The 21758-nt window shown below is 49.5% G+C and overlaps 1 protein-coding gene across 2 annotated transcripts in view; it reads left to right on the forward strand.

The window, feature by feature from the left end:
• Positions 1–21758, forward strand: part of PCDH1 (protocadherin 1) — a 57751-nt gene that overhangs the window by 29535 nt on the left and 6458 nt on the right. The window lies entirely within an intron of this gene.

Consider the following 21758-nt stretch of genomic DNA (forward strand, 5'->3'; position numbering starts at 1 on the left):
TGGCAAACCCAAGAGCGATATGTCCTGCCTTCATTGGGCCCTTCAGGTCACCTCCTGCTCAGGTCCACCTTTACCTGAGAACCCCACTGGAGGTGTCCGCAATCTCACTGCAGGAGAGCTGGCTTTCCCCCACCCTGGCGCAGCTTCAACCCCAGTTCTGCTCCTTCTGCTGCCTCTGTGCTGCCTGCCTGACTACCCTCAACCAGCCCACTCCCCAAGCTATCTTCTCTGGCCAGCTTAAGTTGCTTCCTCGTACTTGGCTCTGGCTGTGCACATAACATGTCCTGTACCTGCTGCCTTCTGTGCTCTTGTACTGAGGGGAGGTTGCAGTGGAGCTGGCAAGTTCAAAGAAACCTCTGGGAGGGAAAAAGAGGAGGTGCAAAGGGTTCTCCTGAAGTCTCCTCCTGCTTCTGGGAGCAACCTTGACTTTGGGACAGATCTGTTTGTGGTGTGAAAATGGCTGAGAGTGTGTTCAGCTGGTCTAGGGAGCTGCAAACCTGCTGGGTCCCCCTATTAAGGAATACAATGGGCCCAGGGTAATTTGTGGTCTTGAAGGTCTAGTGGAACATCTCTGCCTTCTTTCCAGGTTAGTTCCTGGAGTAACGCTGGAGTTCGCTACGCTACAACCATTGAAGCAAGGCACGGAGGTGCCAGGTCTGGCAGGGTTCCCAAAGCCATTTGTTGCTCGTGTGATATGAGGCACCCTCCCCCCTAGGAGTGTCGTGCAGATCACTTTCTTCCCCAAAGCACCACTCGGTCAACTGGGAAGAGCAGTGTGAAGAGGTTCCTGGAGTCCTGGTGCAGGACGACAGTACTGGACTTCCTAAGAGCCCTCGAGCACCAGCCAGGTGGCTGCAAGAGAGGCTTGAACGGCATGTGGGCAAGGAGACGCCACATGGCTGTGCTGAAGGATATAGCATCGCAGTGGTCATGACAGGGCTGGAAGAGGAAAATTTGAACTCCTGAAGGTGACAGGCATCCCAGAGATGATGAGAGAGGAGCAGGGCTAAAACTAGAAAGGGGAGAGAGGGAGGAGGAGCTGGAGGTTCTGCAGCAGGAGATGGAGGGCAGAGAGGGCTGCCTGTAGTCCCTGGGATGTTCGTTGTCTGCCTGATGGGGATGAGCAGACCCGAGGAAGGCTAGGGGACACTGCCCGGACCAGTGGCTCTCAGAGGGACAGAGCACCCGGGCATGGCTCCCTGCCCACAGCATCACAAAACTCAACATCTCCTATAAGTTAGGCAGCTCCCTCCCTTTGCACAAGAGACCCTGCGTGTGTTCACAGCCCAGGAGGACAGAAATCACCACACTCCTACCCACGAACAAATCCACGTGTGATACAGACATGTGCAGAGGCTCCCAGGGGATAATTGTAACCCTGTCTGCTTGCCATCCCCCAGCCTGTCCTGGCTCGGCTCCCTTCACATGGCAGTGGTTGGGAATCAGGTTCCGGTGCCTCCATCAGCTGTCCTGACCTGGATAAACCCAGTTCAGTGCAGAGGCCATGGCAGGCCAAGGCTCTGGGAATCTACCGGCATTAACTCTAGTAGATCCTGGTGCTCTGCAGATAATCTGGCAAAGGCAGTTCAACGAACCTGAGGGGCTGGTTTAGGGTCTTGAACTGTGAAGCAGACTATTAGGGGACCCTGGCACCGGGCCAGGTGATTTGGAGATGACGAGTTGTATTAGATCAGTTCATCAGAATTGCATTTCCCATGGTCCGCCTGCCCGAGACGTGGCACATCAGACTTCTCTGTGGTGCAAACCAGACCTCTCTGTCTTGTTTGTCCAGAGAAGGGTCATGTCTTGCTTCCTGCAAAGCGTTTCCAGTGATGTGGGACCATCATGACCTTTTGGGGGACTGTCTCAGTATGCCCTTGTCTTGGCTTCTGTAGCTGCTCAAGCAGCACCAGCCCCTCAAAGAGATCAGATTTTGTTTTTTCTTGAAGCTGGGAAGGCTAAGTCATTCTTGACCTTATATTAAACTGAAGAGACTAATTGGATCCCACACACCCTATCTTGCGGCACGAGCGCAAGACTGACACGACTGTGCATTTTCTAGGCTTTCATCTAGTTATAAATATCCAACGTAACAGGGCTTCCATTGCTTTCTCCAGGAGATTATCCCTGCAGCCGAACCAATCTGATAAGCAAGTATGCAAGGCTATTTATAGCTTTTCAACTGGAAGACAGATCCATGCCTTTTCTTTGTAGATGGTTCTTCACTTGATTAACACACATATCGGTGTCCTCCTTTTTTGGACACCTTTTACTGTGCAGACTGCAGCAAAACGCTGTATTGCAGGGGCTGAGCCAGGTCCTTTTCAGGAAGAATTACGATGTTTCTGATGAAGACTTCTCCAGTATCTTGGCACTGACATGCCAGCTCCTCAGTCATCCCAGGCATTTGTCATCCCTGGTATTTTACCTAGCTGCCCACTGTTTCCTCCCCAACATTTTGGCATGCTGTTATCCACTTCTGTGGGGTACACTGAGCTGGGAACTAAGCTTAGTCTCCCACTTGGCCACCCGTTGCTTTCGCTAAAAACATCTGCTCCCCCTGTATCACAGATTTGCTTTAGTTGGAAGGAGCCTGGGAGTGATTCTGCTCTGCACGCAAAGCTTGGATTATGAAAGTGCCAGTCTCTCTCCATTGACGATGGAGAGAATTTAGTAAGATTACAGGACCAAATACGTGCAATTTAGGAAACGTTACATGAAGGCTGTTTCACTCTGCCTCTGTGTGGTACAAAGGTACCTGAGATGACAATATATTGGATGAAGTATTTCTGAATTGCGTTCTTCAGCCCACAGAATGGGGGCAAATGTTTAATCTGCTTTATCCCCATTATTTAAAGTGGGCACCCCATGCCATTTTTAATGCATGCCATTACAAGCCCGTACTGAATATGTAATTAACAATCATCTCATGAGCTTTCGCAATGCACTTAGTGCGGTAGTATCTGTACTTCACAGATGTTAATGAGTTTATCCTCACAGCTCCCCTTCCAGGGAAGAAATTCCACCATAGGAGGGGAATGAAATAGAAAATTATAATCTGCATTTCTGAGATGTCTGCTAGCATTGAGTGACCCCCTGGATGAGCTGGCAGCTCCTCGGTCTGCTCTTTTTGGAAGGTGAGAGCCGCCGTAGGATCCCAGTGTTCCTGAGCCACGAGGCAGGTCTCCAGCTGCTCTTGGACGGCGAAGCCGAGGCTGCATCGGCCGCCTCTGGGCAGCTGCTGACGTACGAGGCGTGAGCAGCATGGCTTTGGGACTTTGTGGCAGAGCTAGATGTAAAACCCTCTCGCCTGGTTCATAGCCATAGGCTTTTCTGACAAGACCAGCCTTTTTTTCATGGTTTCCTACCTCCTCTGTACACCTCAGCACAGCTTAACCAAATGAATTGAGATACCATTTCCAAGGTTTGACTGCTGGGCTTAATAAAACCCTTTCAGTCCAGATTTTGTTTTGTTTTGAGAAAGATTGGTAGATTGATGCATTGTAATGCTGGAAGGAGCAGCTTGTCTAACCCCTGTGTGACACAGGCCATAAAATTTCACCCTGTGATTTCTGCATCTCACCATGGCTGAGCGGGAGCATTCCTTTGGAAAGATCCCATTTTGATAGGAGATTGCAAATGGTGGCAAGTGTGCAAGACCCCTGGTGAGTCCTTCCAGTGGTAGATCCTCTCTGCCCCCAGTTTCACTTAAATTCTGCTTGAGCTGCTCTAGCTCCCATTTCTTTCCATTGAATCTTACAATATCAGAAGACGCCTCACTTCATGCGTACTTGTAGATCACATGCAAGCAAGTCAACATTTAAAGTTCTCTTTGATACACTCAAAAAGTGAGTCAAGTCCCTTACTGTGAGCAGAGCCAAGGCAAGAAATTTTGGCAGCTGGGTCTCTTTTACTTTCCTCCCACCCTTCCTTGGGCTCCTCCCAGCCATTGCCATCTGCTCATGACGCCACCACAGACCTGCAGCCCCATTCCTGGGCAGCAGCAACATCTGGCACATCTTGGATGTATGTGCTACTTTTTGGCAACCCTTGCAAAGGCAGCCTGGGGAGATTTTTTCCTCCTGCTCCCCTTTGCTACGCTTCTGATTATAGTGCAAGTCTTCTGTTCCTTCATATCGTTTTTTCTCTGCATGATCGCCAATTTGCTAACAACCTTTTAGCGGTGTGGATGTGTCCAGATGATAGCCTGCAGCTCTCCAGCAGCACTCAGTGGCATCCATAGCAGCACCAGGCACAGAGATAATGTGGCTGCTAGTGTTTGTCTTCATAATCTCACGACAGGCATGCGTGGCCGTCGCATGCAAACGGAGCTGCTTCTGGCTAGCACTGGGCTGTGCACCCTGCAATATCACCTTGAGAAGGTGGGTGGCTAGAAGAGGAGTCCCAAGCAATGGTCCCTTCTCACTGCTCATGGTGATGAGATGGATTTGCAGCACTGGGCAGCCACACTTCCTGTCTTCTGCTTAGTGTCAGGCCAGTCATGAGCTTCTTTTCAAGGTTCTCACTGCTATTGTTGTTCAGTTCCTTCCAGCCAGCAGATGGGACAAAAAAAATTACTTTCTGTCTTCTCCTCTGGCAGAGTGAAGTCTCTAGATCTTAAAACCTATTCTTCTTTTTTTGCATTATCTTTAAATGTCCCTTTTGTCTTGCAGAAAGTATTCCAGGCACATGTTCAGTCTGAGGATTTTTTTTTCAAACATACCCTGCAGCATTTTCACTTTGTTGCAGAGCGCTGAGGAATGCTTTTGACTGGGCTCCCGTCTGGATTCGTGCTAGCTCTGTGCTGTTCCCGGTCAAAAGCTGGTGAGCCCAGATAGGATGTCTGGTACGCAGACCTCTTCTGTTACTGAAAGATCTCACACCTTGTGGAAAAAACCTGAGGGTATGTTATAGGATAAGATAAATGCTTCTGTCCGTGAAATAAAGAAAGATGGTGTCTGGCTGGCACTGTACACTGGTCTCTCCTTTGCTGACTGAGAACCAGCAAGTCACACATCTGACCAGCTGAGGACCGTTGGCTTGGGTCTAACTGGTGTTTGGACTCCTCTCTAGCTGAGACATTGTGGGATTTTTTTTAACTGATCTGCAGCCCTTTCCTGTTTAACACTGACTAATGACATCAGGGCTGGAATTACTTGTTGTAGATGTTTTGTCATTACTAGTAGTTTCCAAGTCCTGCTCTTGTTTAGGGTATGCGTACTCTCTCTGACCATCTTCTGCATCTCATCTACTTCTACAAATTATGTCTGGGTTTCTCAGTGATCTTCAGCTCTACAGGCATCTGCATTTCTTCATCAGAAATCGCGAGCTTCTCTATTTTCTTCACTTAATGTTGGTTTATCCCCAAAGATAGCTTCTGATTTTCCTAATCGCTACTGAAGAGCGATGCGGGAAAAGATTCTTATCACGAGAGACAACATCCGACAGATTGCACATGGTCATGGATTACACCATCTTGGTTTCAACACGCCATTTCTGTCTGAGCTGTAATTTCAAACTTGTTCTCACCCTATTTCTTCTTTTCCATATTTTCCAGCACCCGTGTCTGGATAAACTCTCTCTTACGAAAGAGCCGTTCAGGTCAGAGCAGTTGTGGCATGCCATGTCAACCAGGTCACCTTCCTTAATTGTACCGAGGATCCCAGGGTAAACAGGGTACAGCTGTTTTTTCTTCCCCTGTACAAGTACATTGCTACAGAGAATGCCTTTAATCCTCTCAAGACCTTCTAAGAAGGTTGCTACTTGCTTCAGAGGTTGTCCAAAATAGCTTTAATAATTTATTTGACAGTGTCTTTCTTGTCTCACAGGATTATGTGGTAGTGTGCATGTAAGACTGTCCTCAAGTTCTCCAAAGATCCTTGGCAGATTCTGGACGTATCTAGAGGAGTTATTTGAAGGAACCAAATTTCCCTGTTGGATTTTGATGACTTTTTTCACCTTTTCTGTCCCTGAACCGTGGTTCCATTATGTGATTATGAAAAATCTAGGTAGGACAGTCATTCTGAGTCAATGCCCAAGAGACAAAAAGCTTCATATTTCAGTCGGAAGGTGCCTCCTCTTGTAGAATATATAGGTCCCTATGGCTGTATGTGTGCCTCCCGCATTTGAGATTGGATTTTTTGAGTTTTCTGCTATTCCTTGCGATTCTGGGCTGAGCTGTGACATCTCCCATTCTGACTTGCTGTCTGTGGCAAGACGATGTAAATTAGTGAATGTCATCTCCCTTCTTCCTGCTCTGAACCTACTGGATGGAGAAGATTCTGTCATTTTTCTTAATATTTATTCTTTCTTCCATTTGGAAGCCCTACCCAACACGATCCTCTCCCTGCACTATTGTGAGTGCACATCTCAGGGAGATGACCCTACTCTAAATTTGCTGCAATACTGCAGAGACGACAGGCTTGGAGAATATGCTGAAAGCTAGCCCAAAACTCACCTTGCTTTTTGGAACCACTCTTCCCTCTTCACTAGACTTGGTCAACTAGGCAAACTTTGAGAGTTTTCTTATAGGAACCACTGCAAACAGGTAGGAGCATATAATTTTTATCTAAGAACTATAAATAAGCTTATGTAGGGAAAACTATTGCTAGTGTCCCAGGGGAAGGAGAATTTCCCAGTCTCCCAGACCAAGGAGACCAAGCAATGTCATGTACCTCCTCCAGTCCAAGGCAGGAACACTTTCCACCACCATTTCATCTCAGCAGGCCTGGGGCTGGGTCATAGCTCTCACCTGGCAGGACATGCACTCCTGCAGCCCTAGTGACATTAAAACAGGGAACTCTTCAGCTTCACAAGGTTGCTGCAAGGTTACTGCCACTCAGTCCACACAGGACTTAGGTTTTTTGCTTTTGCCTGGCAATGGTTGCAAATGCCCATGCAAATTGTCATGCATAGCTATTATTATCTGGACCAAATCTAAACACCCCTGCTTTGGTATAAAGTCTATTTACCAAAGAGTAGTTTATGTCATCCTCAAACTATTCACGGGCTCAACTCAAGTTCGCTAAACTGTGTTATAGGAAGAAGCTTTCAGAATTAGATCCGCAACGGGAAGAAGAGGGTGGGTGCCTTCTTCATTTGTACCATGTTGATCTCCAGAGAGGACATTTCCTCAGAATGGGGGGTTGGATGAAGCTCCTTCAGACTCTTCTTTTGTGTTTTCTATAACATTTTAAAATATGCATTTGAACAGGGCTTGAGACCCAGTGTCCTGCCTTTGGACAGGTGCTCTAGTGCAATTGCAGATGGTCCATGTGATATCCGTGGGGAAGAGCCAGCAGCTGACTTATGAGCATTTCTGTTGATGAACCAGTTAACCACAGCCAGCACCCCGTGTGTTTTGTTAGCAAGAGTGCCAAAATAGGCAGCTCCTCTCTTCTCTGTCTTAGTTTGCTCATCCCTGTCCCTGTGCCATGTGCTCTGTTGTGCCAACACAGCTGTTTGTCTGGCTGCATGGTGAACTGGATTGGGGAGCTGATCAGGCTGAAGTTTTGCTGGATCACTTTTTTTTGCCGTATTACTCTTCAGTCAGAGCAATTTTCCTAATGTGACTACTCTGTGGCTCCACAAAAAGTTGAACTTGCAGAAAGCAGGGATTTTGCAGCGGGGCAGTGAGCAGCCAGATGAGGTCGGCGTTCAGGTTTAGAATACGTCTAAACCAAAAAAAGCGACCAAGTGTAAAAGCAATAGACAACTAGGATCCCTCAGCAGTCCCAGACTATTTGTTGTTTTCAAAGACCTGCTTCCTTAGAAAGCTTCTTTTGAAGTAATTTGACATGCCATTTCCAGCTCCTGTGTGATCTAACTCAGTTATTTCCCCTTTATCTGCCTCTGAATGCTCCTGAATGTCTCTATAAACCTTCCTGCTTGGCAGTACCTCTTCCCATGTAAAGAGACCTGCATTAGTGTGGGATTTAAACTTAATGCTAAAGAAGCTTATGAAGTCTCCCATTTGAGCTTCTTGAGGACTTCACACTGCATTTTCTTTCTCATAAAAATAGCATGTACCTGAGTTTGAAGGATCGGTCAGGTGTAGATCCCTCAGGTGGAAAATTCCTCTCGTAGGCATGAGATAGAGGATAAGGGATTCATTCCTGTCCCCAGCGAAATCAATGTGAGCTTTGCTATTGAGACAGGTCAAATGTCAGTCTCAGTTGTTTGCTCTTCCCCGGGATTTTATGCTTTGTGCTCTCAGTATCAATGAATCTCTCTTCCTGTCTCCTTCCCACAAGCTCTCATCCATCCTGATTTGAAGTCACCTCCATTAAGTGGTTGTAACGCTAGCTCTTTGCTTTACTTGCAGAGAGGACACTCCGTAAATCTAACATTAGTCATGGCATCTGGCGAGAGATACCAAGGATAGGCTGCTTTGACTCAGAGGTTATCTAACCGTATCAGCCCCTGCGTTTGCCTTGCCTTTCAGAGAGCTGAGGTTCCCCTGCAGGAACCAGGGCTCATTTCATGTGAGCTGATGCAACCATACAATCTCCTCAGTGCCGACACAACAGTGGTATAGAGAAGTCACGTGGTGGTCAGCTCCTTCTTTCCTGGGCCGTGTGGTTGGACCTGGGCTCCCTTTCCAACACCTCAGCTCTCTATCTGGTCTGAGCAGGACAAGAAGCTTTCAACAAGCAGAAATCGGGGAAGCTTATGTGCTTCGTGGCTGGTGGGCTCCATTTTCCCAGGCAGGCACATGCAGACAGGTCTCAGGGGCATGCAGTGATAAGTTGTCCATATTTGTTACTGGAGACCACAGCGGGATGGAGAAGGGGCTGTGCCTTTGCATCGGGTACAAGGCTTCCCAGATAATCTCTGTGATGAGCTTCAGCCTTGCTCCTTGTGGGAAAGGAGGGCTGCACCTCACTGATGGAAGAACGGGACTGCCCAGGGTCTGATGGATACCGAGTCCTACATGGGTGCACCTTCCACCGCCGTATCACTAGAAACAAAGGGCCAGACCTTGTTCTTGGGCTTTGAGGCCAACTACCTCAACACAGCTCATGTCTACTAGGCTAAACTCTTTAATCAGTGCAGCTTCATCCAACCTGTCCTTTGGGAAGGGTTCCTCCACAGTGCTCATCCCCAAACGGCACCAGGGCTCTTGTCTGGCAGGCAGCTGCTCTGAACCAGCCGAAAGCAGGCTAACCTCAAAATGAGTTGAATGATGAGGGCAGTGCTCGTGGTGGATCTTGGAGATGCTTAGATTTACACTCAAGACCCTTACTCCAGCATAAGATTGGTGTTATTAGGTTTAACTTATTTCACTTCTAAAATCATTTAGGGTAAGCTGGCAAAAATGCTGTGAGTCAGGAATAAATCAGCTGAGATGGCCCATGTGTGAGAGGACGTGTGCCTCTGTTTTAGACTATCTGTGTTCATATACTTATTCAGACATAAAAGGTAAAATGTTCTTACATGGATGGCCATAAACCCTCTGTACAAGAAACACTGGGAAAGGCTGGGGAAGGGATCTGGCAGAGAAGAGCAAGATGCTGGAGTACATGGGCACAAGTTCATAGAACCAGCAGTTCTCGATCAGTTATATGTTTGTGTCTGTTTTAAAACGACCTTGCTTGGAAGCGAAAAAACAAGGAGGCAGCGAGAGAAAGGAGCAGAGGGTTAGGATATGATATTTGTTCAGGGATGTGTCAGAACAGCATGTTGTGTTGTTTTATAGCTGCTGAGGAAAGAGAAGATGGAGTAGGGAATGTAAAAATGACAGAGAGTGAGTAGATGTGATATTTGCCTGATGTATCTTGCTGGTAATTAGTATAATGCCAATTAGACATAAGTAATCTTTTTTTTTCTTCTTCAGCTGTATAAGTTATTGCTTGAAAATATGCCAACTAAAACCAAGATATTAAACTTTGAGGGATATGGAGATCTCTGTTCCTTGAGGATCTCTAGATGAAATTAGCCAGACAACAGGGATCTTGACAAAAGCAAGACTTATTATATCTAGAAAGAAAATGAATAAAAGCAAAAGAAATTGTGTATTCTGTGTCTAGCATCTTACTGCTTATTAGCCACACAGGAAGGGGCACCCACAGAGATGCAGATAAATCAGTGAGAGAAGGTAAATATCTTGCCTTCTCTGAAAACAATGCTACTTTGATGTTATTGTTCACCCTATCAGTTTCCCTCAGCAGCCAGATCCCAAACGCTTCCCATGTTCAGGCAGTTCCCCACATGCATTTTATTTTTCATTCTCTAAGCCCTGTTTTCTCTCTTTGCTAACCCACATCATAAGACACAGAACTCATGTTGTTTTGCCTCTTGGTCCCTCAGGACATAAACCACCTTAATGATGATTCATGTCTTCCTTCGAAGGGTCAGTTGCTGATCCTAGACCTCTCAAATCACAGATCCTTTTGAGCTCTCTACCTGTCCAGTTCTGGGCTGCTCTTTCAAACAGGTACACCGATGCTACACAAATATTTTCTATTACTATGGACTATGCATAAGGAACAGATCTGCTATTACCGGCTTCTGCCTTTTGAAAAATAATCTGTAAAAATTATGCCCTTGGACTGATTCTGGAAGTTTTTGTACATCTCTGTTGGACCATGAAATCAAAATCTTCTCGTGATCATCCTGCTGTTCCCTTGTGCTATGCTTTGGGGGTGACAGAGCTGGCAAATCCCCTTTGCCAATCTGCCTCTAATGCAAGGCGATGATCTATCTCCGTTGTCCTGCCAGGATGTTAGGCAGCAGGTTTAATCCTCACTCCTTCTTTAAAGTGCATTTTATTCATTCTCCGCCTTTAGGACTGCCTCTGGCAGGTCTCCCTCGAGTGGTGTAAACTTTATTGCATCTAACCTCCAGCAGTCTGTAAACTGCAGCACCCAGGGGTAGGTGGAGGTTGATATTCCCTATAGGAAGCGATTATCCTTCTTTTTTCCGCTCTTCCACAAGAGCGCCTTTCTGCCATCCTAATAACAAACATAGGGCAGCGCAGTATTCATCAGGATCTGGGTTTTCTCTGGGTCTTCCCAAACAAACCATAATCAGTCTGCTCCATTCCTAAATCTCCCCATTTGCATCAGCACACTGATATCCTCCTGATTGCTCAGAGCTGCACCTTTAGCAAGCTGCATTGGCGTTGATACCTCCTATTTTTACATGAGGAGGTGACTTCTCCCCGGCCGTGGCCATCAGCGCTGCAAATCCTTTCAATACCTCAGTGGGGAATCATGCCAGCAAGATGGCAAGTGGTTCAATTCAGAAATGTTAACCACCTGGGTTGATTTCTTGGCATGTGTTTTGGCTGCACCACGGGAGGATTTGACCAGTGCATATGCTGCATCTGCCATGTGCCAGCCACAAAATCTCTCCCCATTTAGCTTCCACTGCAGCTTTTCAACTTCTGAGTCCGTGGGTGTTTGAGGTGTCAATAACGTGCATTTTCAGCTGGGATTATGGTATGTCTCTTCACTGCAGAGAAACGGGTTGGGTAGTTCAGAGGTTCAGGCTCTCCTGCGTGGGCTGCTCTTGATCTTCAAGCAATCATAGAATCATAGAATCATAGAATCATTAAGGTTGGAAAAGACCTTTAAGATCATCGAGTCCAACCATCAACCCAACACCCCCATGCCCACTACACCGTGTCCCTAAGGGCCTCATCTACACGTCTTTTAAATACTTCCAGGGATGGAGACTCAACCGCTTCCCTGGGCAGCCTGTTCCAAGGCCTGACCACTCTTTCAGTAAAGGAATTTCTCCTAATGTCAGTCTAAACCTCCCTCGGCGCAACTTGAGGCCAATCAGCAGTCAGACACCCTCATTTGGTGTGGGATCATTCCTCCAAATTTTCATGACCATACTCCTGGTCTAATGCTCACAAAACTGCTGTATGTTGGATTTCATGTGCATTTGGTTCTCTGTGGCTGGGTGTGGTATCCGGGTTTATGTGTGCATCCTCCATCTGCAGACAGACATTTCCTCATCAGGGCAGCCCCCGCATCAGCCCAGGATTTAGTGCCTGTCCCCTGATCCTTCAAATATCCACCGCAAATTCTGGCAAGGATCTGGCCTCTTCCTCCTCAGTATCTGCATTATGGTTCAGGCAACCAGCACGTTTCTACAGTCAGAACAGACTGTAAAAAAGCTGAAATGACAAGTGAATGTGTTCACTTTACTCTTAAGCAGCCCAGGAAAGATCTGTGGACAGAAAACAAAGTGTATGCATGCAAATCCATACTGTCATTTCCTCTCCCAGTTTCCTTGGGGTTTGGCTTGACTCTCTTCCAAGGGCTCTTCCTTCTCCCCTGCTCTGCTTCTCTCTGAGTGGTCTTGGTTTTCTTTGTTTCCAGATTCCCTTGTTGAGGCAAACCCTTTTCATAAAGTTGTGATTTCTTTTGTCAGTTAAACACCTATATGACTTCAAAGGCCTTGAACAGCGCTTTGCTGTGTGGCTACCAGCCCCCCTGCAACAATAATTTCCCCTGATTCATTGTCCTGCTAGTGAAAGATTATTAAATTGTTGATGGAGCTTAACAATGGTTTTGTTCAAAGGCAGACATGCGTATGCCAGTTCTTTTCTCCTTGACACAAGAGCTTTAATGCAAGCGTACAATGAAAGGCAGCCACCAAGGAGCAAACACAGAGTGCTCATAAAACCAGACCAGTATTCCCAAGTCCCTGTGCACATGAACTGGTGCACCTTGCAATGCACTCCTAGGCTGCACATGTGGCTACCCGCTCCCTCCCGTCTGACACAAGTCTGCAGGTGAGGTGAGAAAACTGGTCTTGCTGAAAATTAATTAAAAAAAATTAAAATATCATGCGTTAATTCTTGCTCTGATTAGGACACTAGGAGGACTGAAGACCTAGCAGGTGAGCAATGGTGGGAGAGGACCACCCTTTTCAGGAGCAGTGGAAGGACTGTACAGTGTTGACATAAAGCTGAAACAATTGCTCTATTCCTCCTGCTCGGAGCATGCCAAGCACACACATACATCTCCCAACCAGGCTGCGCCTTCAGAGCAGCTTTTGGAACCTGCAATGAGGATCATTATATAGACTGCACAGCCTCAGGCTGCTTGACATTTTGTATTATACAGACTTACTCTCGATTGCTTATCACTTCAGCAGACTTCCAACTCTAAAGCTTAAATTTTCCATGCTGGGTTTCCCTCCGGTTGATTTCTTTTTCTTTTTTTCTTAAGTTTTAGCAGAGGTGTTCCAACAGTTTTTTGAGAACAAGACATGTTGTCTCAGCCCTGCTAACAAACTGGTTATAAGAATTGCTTTTCAAGACCCATTAGCTTAACCATGCTTTGGAAGAGAGGTGTGGAATTTGGCATGGAAGCTGTCAGCATCGTTTGGGGATTGTTTGCCCCAAAATGGCTGAGTCTCTCATCAAATGTATGCCAGCACACATCCCTGTGTAGCTGCGCCCACACACCATTGTGTGGCCTTCAAACAGCAGCATTTCTCAGGGCTTATACATCCTTGCCCTCCCTCAGAGACCTGGTGCAGGAGCTTGCTGCAGTCGCTGTTGCTTGATGGACATCCCTCCTATTGCTTGATGGCATTCCTCCCGGACATGCCCCTTCCCCAGTACTCTGGAGGTCCCCAATTTTTTTGGGGTGCTGGGTACTGCATGGCATGGGTTGTTCCTTGCCTATGGGAGGATTGAGTGTGGCTTGCTCTGCCGCTGGGGCATGTGGCATGCACGGGTTCTGGTGTCAGGGTGCATCTGTGCCTTGCTGGGAGAGCTGCTTTGGGGCAGGGTGGGGGGTCCAGGGTCCTGTTCCTGCCAGGAGATGGACCTAGCCTGTAGTGCCTCCCAGCCTGCCTGTGGTGGAGGTAGCTTCTTGGCTCCCTCCCAGGCTGACATCGCGGAGGTCCACCCAGAGCTGAGAGGACCCTGGGTCTGCCCATGCACAGCACCGCGGCTGGCAGACTAGCACTGGTCCCTCGCTGCCCTCCTGGACCCCAGGCTGCCAGCACAAAGGGACTCTTTCTTTATCTTCCTCTCCCTTTTATTGTCCTTCCTGAGACATGTTCCCTGCCCTTCTCCCGCTTCTTCCCCGGCGAACTGGCAAAGGCTGCCTCAAGCTCCAGTGCCCTCCCTGATTAGTTGCTGCCAGGAAGGGAAGCACGACTGCAGCTTTAATTAAATGATAAGGGCAGAGCCCCGGAAGTGGGGAGATAAGTGCAGTGGTGTCTGCCACCACACTTGCCCAGGCTCTTTCTAATTAGCTTTGAGAAGCTCTAGAGAGGAAGATTAACCCTTGGAGGGAGGCTGGCTGGAGCGGTGGGCTGCAGCAGACGGAGGGTGCTGAGGCCAGCTCCAGGGACGGGGGGCTGCAATTCGCCTGGAAGAGTGTGTGGGATGTCGGCTGGAGGGGACCCTTCCGTGCACTCCCGCCGAGCCCGGTGCCTGAGCAGAGGGGCTGGGTCGATGAGGATTAGACCCCTGCCTTTCACAGGCTCAGGCACAAGGTAAAGCTCAAGGATTAACCGCTCAGGTTCCTTCTGTAAGAAGCATTTGCTGCTTTAACGCATCCTATGCCTGGCAGCTGTGGGGTGGCCTGGGGCACGTGGGTTGCTGCGCTTGCCCCCGCTGCTGCCCCAAGGCTTTCAGTGCAAGTGGACGGGTGTCCCCAGCCTCTGGAGCAGCGGCAGGAGTGCAGGGCACAATCCTCCTGCAGGAGCCATGGGACAGGTCTCTATTCCCCTCCAGAAGCCATGATGTGTCTCAGGGATGCTCTGAGAGGGGAGGAGGGAGACAGGGTAAGAGGACCACTGTATGTCAGCAACCCATAATAATATGGACCAGGAGCTTCCCCAGGACCTGATGCCACAAGGGCCACAACCTCAGCTCTCCTGCCGTTCCCCCAGACGCAGCAGACCCTGGCTGGAGAGTGCATTGCACCGGAGGGCTGGGCAAGGGCAGCTCGGCTGTAGGCACCCTGTAGCTAGGTTGGCGGGTAGTCAGAGCTCTCTCTGGCATGGGTGGCACTGCTCCTGGCCCTGGTGGCCTGGCCCCTTCTGGTGACCCCCCTCCCATCAGCTGGTAGCACACCGGTATCCGGGGCATGCCAGGAGGCTCTGGGCCATGCATCCATGTGTCCCCGGGGAGCACCTGGCTGGACAGGGGGACAAGTCAGCCCCAGAGACCCAGGGTGGGACCCCCACCAGGAGGGTCTGGGAGGAATCCTATGCAGGGAGGCATTAGCAAAGGTAAGGTGGGAATGTGGAAGGAGCAATTGTGTAGGTATTTGGGTAGCAGGAATGCGCATACAAGGCATGCATGATCTGACAGCCCCTGGGGACAGCAGGTGGTGTTCCTCTGCGTATTTACATAACCACCATTAGCCCTTGCAAGGGAGGACTCAAAAGCCAGAAACGCCCTGTGCTCCAACCTGCCCCTCCTCCTTGGGCAGCGGGGGAAGAAGGGTGGCTGCTCTGCTGCCCACAACTTCTTGTCAAGACCTTTGCACACCTCTAAAGGTACTACAGGAGTTGTTACTGACCTGGGCTGGATATTGCAGGAGCAAATAATGAGACTGGGAAGATGGTTTGGTTTTTGCACGGTTTGGTTTGGTTATTGTGTGACTCCTTGACCTTTCTGGTGATTATTTGTTGAATGTCTGTTGTCTGTAGGTGTCACGAGAAGTTCTTGGTTGGCCAGAGGTCAGAGTTTGGATGTTATAGGAACCAGGATTTCATTTTCGAGCTAGACTTGTTACTGTGTTTTATACAACGTGGGTGCAGGGGATTGCCCAGTAATGCTCATTACCTGACTTTGTTTTCAGTTACTTGATGTTTTGGAAAACTTTAACTGCAAGGACACAATTTTTCATAGTGGATATATGCCACTTACCAAATATTTTGAAAAGCATCAGTGAAATCTGTCCAGATATTTCACTTCCAAAAGGAGGTAGGTAGGAAAGGAAATTGCTAGTTTTTTCTCAATAGTAAAGCAATCCCCCTATCCTCCAGCCCCATGCTTTAAAGAAGTAATTTTCTGTGATCTCTTGACCCTTTCATTGTACCTTCCCCAATTTCTGCAGCCTGTGAGGTAGAGTCTCACTGGCAAAGCCGCCTTTTCCTGAAAAGCCGGGTATATCTCCCAGGTGGTTCTGTCCTCTTCCCCAGAGGCGCAAAGGGACCCCGGGGAAAATATTTTCCACCAGAGTGTAATTCTCCTCAGCATCATGAAGCAGACTTTCATGAAGCGAATTAAGACTGCATGGACAATCCTAATTTTGACATTTCCTAACCTTTGAACCCTGTAATCCTATTAAGGTAGTTCTTAACATAATTATTCAGTAATTTAATGTAAAAATTCTGCTTTCTATAGTCCAGCGAAGGTTGAAGCCCGACTGTGCCAGGGTAGGAGATCATGTAAGTGGCACCACAAGCACAAAATCTGTTATAGAGGGATTGAATTTGTTTTGCTGGGTATCACAGGGATTGCAGTGCAGCTGGGGGTTAGGTGGTGCTTTTGAGAGTCCCGCGGGTGCCGTAGTCTGTTGCTGATCCCTGTGAACCCTGCCTGGTCCCTGCAGGAACACGGTCAGTGTCCAGAGCCATCCGTCTGGGTGCTCCTGCCGCTGGCACAGGGTACGGATCACCTCCCGTTGCTGTGGCAATGTGGCTGTGGGATGCCTGCGCTTCCAAGCCAGCCTGCCACTGTCGCACAGCTGCCTGCAGTTTGCATAACGGCGCAACGGCAGCAGGGAGGTGGTCCCTCAAGCTCCAGCTACGGCGAGCAAGGGAAGAACATGTCCTCTGGGAGCCTGGGCTCAGGCCCTCTCTGCCGACACAGTGGTTTAGCACTACCTGCGCTGGTGAGGCTGAGGCTGGTGGGTGCATCTGTCCACATTAATTATGTGCCGGTTCTGCTGTGATACCCTTGGCAGGATCTGGGAAGTCATTTGCTTTGGTGCTGCAGTTAGTGTGTGCTGTTGTAATATACTCCAGAGGCCATGGTTTGATCCGCGTGTGCATCTGGGGCTGGCAGCCCATTAACTTTGGAGCAAGCTGTCTATACTGGTTTTTAGATACTATTGTTTAGAATGAGGGGAGAGATGCTCAGTGCTGTAGGGTCTGGGGGAAATGGCTGTGCACGTTATATCTCCTGACTTTGGTGCCTAGGAGAAATCCATCTGTTTGCTGGCATCAGTCTGAGGATCTTTCTCAGTATTTATTGTAAAAGCGGGTGTTGCTCATTATTGCCCTGAGAGCTGTAGGTGTGGCATTGAACTGCAGTAACCACCTTTATGGGCAGCGTCGGGTCGGTCTCAGATACCAGAAGCCATCTGTCTGCGTGCTGTAGTGACGTTGTTAAGTTTGGAAAGCCATCTGTCTGGGTGTTGTAGTGCTAGAATTGGTCCCCGAAGCCGTCTGTCTGGGTGTTGTAGTGCTAGGAATGGTCCTGCAAACCGTCTGCCTGGGTGTTGTAGGGATGATGTTAGCTCAGTCTAGGAAAAATAGGGACTGACATGGACTGCGGGGAGCTCTCTGCTTGTGCTTTCAGCTTCTGATATTTCTGTACTGATTGATCTCTGGAGCATTGCTGTGGAAATGGGCAGCAGTCCAGCAGCCTTCCCCAAGGCCTGGAAAGTGAAATTGGTGTTGTGCTTGTGCTGCTCTGGAGGTAGAGGGCTCTGGTCACATCCACATGTGATGTGGGAATCAGGGGCCAGAAAGGAGACGGACTGAGGAGCTGCAGAAGGCAAGCTTCTGCTCGGCTCCCCTGTGTCCGGAGGGTGGGCATTCCCTGCTGGGGATAACGCGCTGGCCATGCCCACCTCATTTGGGGACCTTGAGGGGGGATCTTATGTCTGGGCTTTGCAAAGGAGATCATGGCTCCACAGCTACCTACAGCACAGCTCCCCTCTCCCAAAAGCCCTTGCAAGGGGAAGACGTGTTGCGAAGGAGCCACCGGCTTCCACCAAAGAAAGCCCACGCTAAGTTCACCAAGTGGGGATGGGCTGTTGAGCATCTCTTGCTGCCAGTGTGGGGGGACTCCTCCAGGCTACTGGGTTGGACATGCTGCTGTGGGGGAGAGGCACGGAGAGGAGTAAGTCAAGGGGTGGGATAGAGCAAGGCACTCATTCCAGCAGTGCAGGGATGCAAAGACATGAAGAATAGAACAGCATAGCATAGCATAGCATAGCATAGCAATGGGGCTGCTGGTATAAAAAAACGGGGTGTTGGGGCACACTATCCAAATAGCTCTGCTGTTAGGGTATAGTGAAGAGGGAACAGACCATGAAGCAATGGTGCCTGGAGGAAGCAGCACCGCAGGGGAGTGGTATCTGGAGGGAACAGCGCTGTAAAACATGGTACCTGGAGGAAATGGCACCATTAGAGCAGCAGAGCCTGGAGGGAAGACAGCAGCGGGGAGGAGGCAATACCTGGAGGGAGCAGCAGCACAGAACATGGCACCTGGAGGACGTGGCACCATGGGGGACCAGTACCTGTAGGCAGCAGCGCCGTGGGGGAATGCTGTTTCCCGGGAATGGCGCTGCGGGGGAACGGCACCTGTAGAGAGCAACGCTGCGGGAGAGCGGTACCTTTGGTAACCGCGCCGTGGGGGACAGTACCTGTAGGGAACAGCGCTGTAGGGGAACGATACCTGTAGGTAGTCACGCTGTAGGGGAGTGGTACCTATAGAGAACAGTGGCATGGGAGAATGGTACCTGTCAGCAGTGCCGCGGTAGGGGAATGGTGCCTGTAGGTGTGAGCACTCCAGGGACTGGTACCTGGAGGGAGCGATGGTGCAGGAGAACAGCACCAGTAAGCTATGGTGGAGTAGAGGAATGGTGCCTGCTCTCAGGAGCTATGCTGTAGGAAGGGAGTCGTTGGAAAGAGCAGCACAGGGGAGGCTGTTCCCATTCCATAGATGCTGTAGGGGCAGGCAGGGAGGACAGTGCTGCTGGGATATGTTGTCATGGGAGGTCACCGCCATAAGGGATGTCCCAGGAGTGGTCTGCAGAGCCCTGAGGGCTCGGTGTGGGAGAAGGGGTGTTTCCAGGTGTCCACACCAGGGCAATAGAAGTGGTAAAGCTGCCTGTACTGGAAACGATGCATCCTTCCCTGGCTGAAAGACAGCCATTTTGAAAGAAATACCTTGCACCCCAGCCCTCAGTTTGCAGCGTGGGGCGTGCTCCATGCTTCTACCCCCTGACTGAGGCTAGAAGGGGTACAGTGCTTTTGGGCTCTGAACAGGGGTAGCTTGTTGAAATTAGTGGCCGATGTTCTCCGTGCCGCCAGGTAGAGAAGATGAGTCTTTCTGATCTAACGCTTCAGGAAAGCATCCTGCTTTGCCTCTAAGCTGCTCTCCCCACACTGTCGTATTCCCCATTTCTCAGTACCACTGAACTCTCCAGTCCCTCCTAGCATGCTGAGCTTCCCTCCTCCTCCCTTCAGGCTTCTCTGCATCCTCTGCCGTGCTCTGCTCTGTCACGTCCCCACAGTCCCACTGTCTTCCCTCCCAGAGCTGCTCCACTACATCCCCTCACCCGCAAGACCTGGCCTCCTGTGCTGCATCATCCCTGCTCACCCAGTGCTGCACACCACGCATACGGTGCTGATGTCTGACGCGAATAGAAGACAGGGAGAACCAAACCAGACTGCAGATGTTGCAGATGGTGGCAAAAAAAAAGTGGTTGAGGCTGGCTCTCAGCCTCTGCTTGAAGCTACCTGGCTTGCAGTGGGCGAGTGAACCTCTGCACATCTACTGCAGGAGATGGAAGTGCCTGCTGAATGACGCTGCCTGCTTTTGTCTCCTGTCTGAGGGTACTCAAGTGCACTGTTGAAATCCCCCACTAAGAGCAATAATACTATTAGAGGAGCCCTTGCAAGTGGCTGCAACAGGATGTGTTCCTGCCCTGCATGGGGATATATAGAGAGAAATAATTAGCAGCGGCACCAATATATGCCTCCTCCCGGAGGAGACAGCCTGGCACAGTCTCCTTCACAAAGAGCAGAGGTGCCCTGGATGTCAGGAGACGAGAACAGCCATGCCAGCATCGAGAACAGAGCCGCGGCTCAAGAGAGCTTCCCCTCCTCCAGCCAGAGCAAGGGCTCAGGGTGCATCTCTGAATGCATCTCGGTGTAAAGCCCCAACCGTGCCCCCTTTTCATCTGAAAAGTTCAAAGGGATGCGACTTTTACTACCCCGGATTCATTCCTATGCAATGTGCCCCAAGGCAGCTGACAAGAGGATGCCAGAGAAATGCAAAGCCATAGAAAGGGGAGAGCCAGAAGACTGTGAGGGCTATGAATGCCCAAACAACCATGCAACCCTCCTGGCTGTGAAGTACAGCCTTCTGGCATGGAAACAGGATGGGCCAGCCCTCCGAAAGAGCGCAACGAGAGGGCAAAGCTCAGGAAAACACGGCAGCTGCACAGACATAGCTTTTACTTTGCATGGCCAGGGTGCTGTGGAGGAATGATATGCTGGAGAGGGCATGGCCATCCTCTTCATCACCTGGGAACTTTGTCAGATTTCAGGGGTTCAGAGTCACAAAACTGCATTCCTGGGGTGAAGGAGGGATCCGAAATCCCGAATACACTTTGTAAGGTGAAGTGGGCACCTCGACCCCGAGGTAAGATTTGAGCTCTGCCTCCTCACCACACTGCAGGGCATCCAGAATCAGCACTTTATGGGCAAAATTTCCACCAGTGTTTACCCCCAAAGAAAGATTTCTGCTTGTCTGCGGTGGCACATCGAAGTCTCTGAACCACTGGCATGGGCTGAGAATTAGGCCGCAGGGTCGTGTTTGCTCTAAATCACAGCTATTCAGGAATTACACCCTTCCCCTTTCCTGGGCTCTTAAAGAGGAGCTGGTTGTGCTCATGGCACATAATACGCTCCTTTAGCAGCAGAGCTCCGATGCCAGCATCTCACTGCAAGCAAAGGGACAACGCTGGAAAAAGACTTTAGTGCCAGAAACAGACAATGGGAAAACCAGAATAAAAGACCCTGAACACGGCGTTCCTGCTTCATCCTGCGATTTCTAAGCTGCCATTGGCACAAGGAAATCACCATAGCTTTGTTCAGCGGAGAGGTAGCTTTTATTTCGGTCCTGCCAGTACGCTCCATAGACTCAGCAAAGCACCTTCTGCCAGAGCAAGAAATGATGGCACTCACCCACTCCCCACCCTGGGACCGCGCAGCACCAAGGCATTTCTGGAAGTAGAAATGATGATGAGCCGTCCCGTTTGTCCGGTGGGAAAGTAGATGAGAGAGAGACAGCGATATTGCCTCTTGAGCAGAAGAAGTGAAAGACAATGTAACATGACCTCAGACTGACAAAGCTGGTGGCCACTGGGGCATCCTGTTTTCCTGAGAAGAAGACCTGGTGGATCAACTAGGACACAGGCTCCAGTCTCTGCTTTGACTTGCACAGAGTAGAGATGAAAACTGAGCTGTCTTGCCTCTGGTTTCGTATCTTGCTTTCTGTAGCTAGGAGAAAGAAATGAGACAACTTTCCACATGCTCAGGAAATAGGACAATTGGTCTGTGGCCAGCCCTGAGAATGACCCCAAAGACATGTACTGGCAAGCTATGGTCTCACACTGGCCTGTGTGGGCATCTTGTCCCCTGTGATGCTTGGGCTCCTGCTTTTGCACCCTGCAGCACGAGCATGGCTGTCCCCTGTGCATGAGTTCATTTGAGTGTGCCCGTTTTTGGTGCATGAGCACGTCAGCGCGCATCCAGCTGGGCTCTGTGTGTGTGTGTGTGTGTGCACATTGCCATGTTATGCCCAGCCC

The sequence above is a fragment of the Calonectris borealis genome, chromosome 15, assembly GCF_964195595.1.
Source record: "Calonectris borealis chromosome 15, bCalBor7.hap1.2, whole genome shotgun sequence".
NCBI lineage: Eukaryota > Metazoa > Chordata > Aves > Procellariiformes > Procellariidae > Calonectris > Calonectris borealis.